We start from the raw sequence: 2,610 nt of genomic DNA, 5'->3' as shown, positions 1-2,610 counted from the left end.
AGTGCACATGTGATGCACAGTGGAAGAGAACGTGCATATGCTATTTCCACCTTCTATGCCATGTACACTTATCTGCACTATAAAATGACCCCTATTTAAAGACCGATTTCAGGTCCTTGGGAAACAAGCTATTATTGTCATATGTCATACTCCACTTAGCCATCTGGAGCATGTTTTCTTGCTTTGTGAACTTAATGCATGCTTCAATAGGAGATTTCGATTCAAATCTTCAGTTCTTATCAGCCAAGATGGATTTTGCGCTCATTCACAGATGCTAGACCCTGTGCCTGATGGCCAGCTGGAATAAGGCACTTATCGTACCCACTAAAATTCCTCAGAGCATACCTCCCCACTGCCCTAATTCACTGACATAAGTCATTGTTGCTTGGGTCTTCGGTTACACTGACATCTTGAGGAATAAGGCGGGCAATCAGGGGACATGCAAATTTAAAAATACCCTACGCTGGCAGATAATCATGGGCTGTCACTCATGCAAGATTACACTCTATAATGCAAAACTTCATTAGGAAATACCTGTTTTTCATATTCAAACTCGTCACTAGTGGAACATGTGACAAGTTTCTCACATAACTGAACAAAGATTAGTCATGCTAGCTCTCTCCATACGCACCCGCAGTTCGGTTTGCACCATCTGTTTGTGAGCCGATGCTCCTCATTTTCGGATGCAAAGTGGCCTGCGTTGCTTTTACTGACACTTGTACAGCGCACTGCGTTTGGGAGTCACGTGTACTGCATGAGATTCCTTCTGTGGCTGCGCATGGGGGTGATGGCGTGGGTAGCGCTGCCCAAGTGCTGGATCAAAAGAAAACAATCACAGGAGTCTTGGAGGCATGGTTAATGGATCATTTGTGCACACGGAGCACACATCATAAGCAATATGCTTGCCACGATCATGCGAGTGGTTCCATTATTCCATTACAATCTAGACTTGTCACCCAGTTTTAAGAGTACAAACATATGTTTGTAGGCATATTCTCCCCTCAAATACCACTACCACGACATAGATCATGCTTTGAAATTTCTAGCCTATGTAATGACATGGCAATGTAAGATCTTTTGCAAGTGCTTCCTTTAGTGTGGGTTTATCAATAACCTTATGCGCCAAGTTGAACTGAATTGAGGTTTATGTAAGAAGCTACTGGTAAGACTAGCCTCGCGATTATTCTGCCGGTAATTGCTCCACCGTAGCGACGCCTTAGATCAAGAATTTGAAACAAAGATTTGAGACCCGGCACATCTATGTCAAAAATCGCCTATACTAGTTGAAATTTCGTATTCTCGGCACTTTGCAAATAAGGGTGTGATCAAAACTTACTCGCAGATACTTCGTCCATGGCCGTCGTGTCCCAGGAATTATCATGGTCACTGCCAACTCCAGCGATGCACTGCACAAAATATCACATATGCCAGCGTCAGAGCCACCGACAACAAACGCGCCATATCCATCACAATCGGATGTAATACACACCTGACGCTTCGGTGCAGTTGCTCCTGTCCCATGTTGAAGGAGACTGCAAGCGGAAGCGGGATACACCGTCGGCATGGCATCGGGTTTCAGGCAGTGCTTCGCCGGGATCCCGAAGTTGGCCGCATACTGACTACGGTACGAGTCCGCCGAAAAGTGCAGTGAGCAAACCGCACTAGTCTTTCTCAGCGTCCAATAGTGTCGCCCTGTAGCACGAACAAAGTCTGTCCACGCGTCCCTTTGCGCACCGTCCCGAGGGAACTTGTGAAAGGTCGCGCCGTCTCCGACTCTGCTAGGGCAGAAATCCACAACGCAGTACTTCAAAGGCATGGCGGTAGTTGTGCTCCACAGCTACCATCCGGATGCCTCGAATGGCTCGAACAGAAAGAGCTCGCACGATGAACGTTGCCGGTTTGCGTGACGATGTGAAGCTACGATTACACGTTGGGAAACGCCAAGTTGAACAAAAGACCATGCCGAGCTGCCGAACTATGCGACTCGCAGATGCAGCGCTGTGTCTCGGTTAGCCAGGGACCAGGGCTAGCGGCATTTCATCGCTACTCTTCATACGTCACGGTTTTGTGCTGGTATGCTATGACGTCAATATTTTCGTTCCTCCACTGTGACGTCATAACAACCGCGCTAGCGATGGGTCTCGATCACGAGAGGGAGCTTTTATTGACTTTTTGGAGCTGAATTAAAATTATTTTGAAATGTTTGCAGCGTCCAATACCTCGTTGTTGGTGTCCTCGCATACAGAAGCAGCCTACAACAGGCTTTTTAGAGCCTCGAAATTTGGTGTCTCAACCCGTTTAAGGTCATCTGAGAGTGACTTCGACAAAAGGTTATGTTTCATAATATTGAATGAGGTTTGAGGTTTTATTATTAATAGAGAAGATATAGTACAAGGCAGTAATATACAGGAGGAGATCCCGAGGTCAAAGACTCTAATGGAACCTCACGTACAGCGTATAAGTAAAAATATAAACAACAGTTGCAACAAATAGCGTAAAATGTTCAAAACATAAACTTGGTATTGTTTTAGGTTTGGCAGTACTAAACAAATCAGCTGCAGACATGCTAGTAAAAAAGTATAATAATTATTATTACATTCGACTAATTAC

General features: G+C 45.2%; 1 long non-coding RNA gene across 1 annotated transcript; it reads right to left on the bottom strand.

Moving 5' to 3' along the window:
- Positions 1-646: 646 nt before the first annotated feature.
- Positions 647-1,809, bottom strand: LOC135906204 (uncharacterized). Its single transcript, XR_010565671.2, has 3 exons — positions 1,490-1,809; positions 1,337-1,406; positions 647-813 (listed from the first exon to the last, which is right to left on the bottom strand). It is a non-coding gene; the product is annotated as an uncharacterized lncRNA (long non-coding RNA).
- Positions 1,810-2,610: the final 801 nt, after the last annotated feature.

Source organism: Dermacentor albipictus, unplaced genomic scaffold (genome assembly GCF_038994185.2).
Source record: "Dermacentor albipictus isolate Rhodes 1998 colony unplaced genomic scaffold, USDA_Dalb.pri_finalv2 scaffold_16, whole genome shotgun sequence".
In the NCBI taxonomy this organism is placed as follows: domain Eukaryota; kingdom Metazoa; phylum Arthropoda; class Arachnida; order Ixodida; family Ixodidae; genus Dermacentor; species Dermacentor albipictus.
Note: the sequence above shows the minus strand (reverse complement) of the source record. Positions and strands in the feature narration are given on the sequence as shown.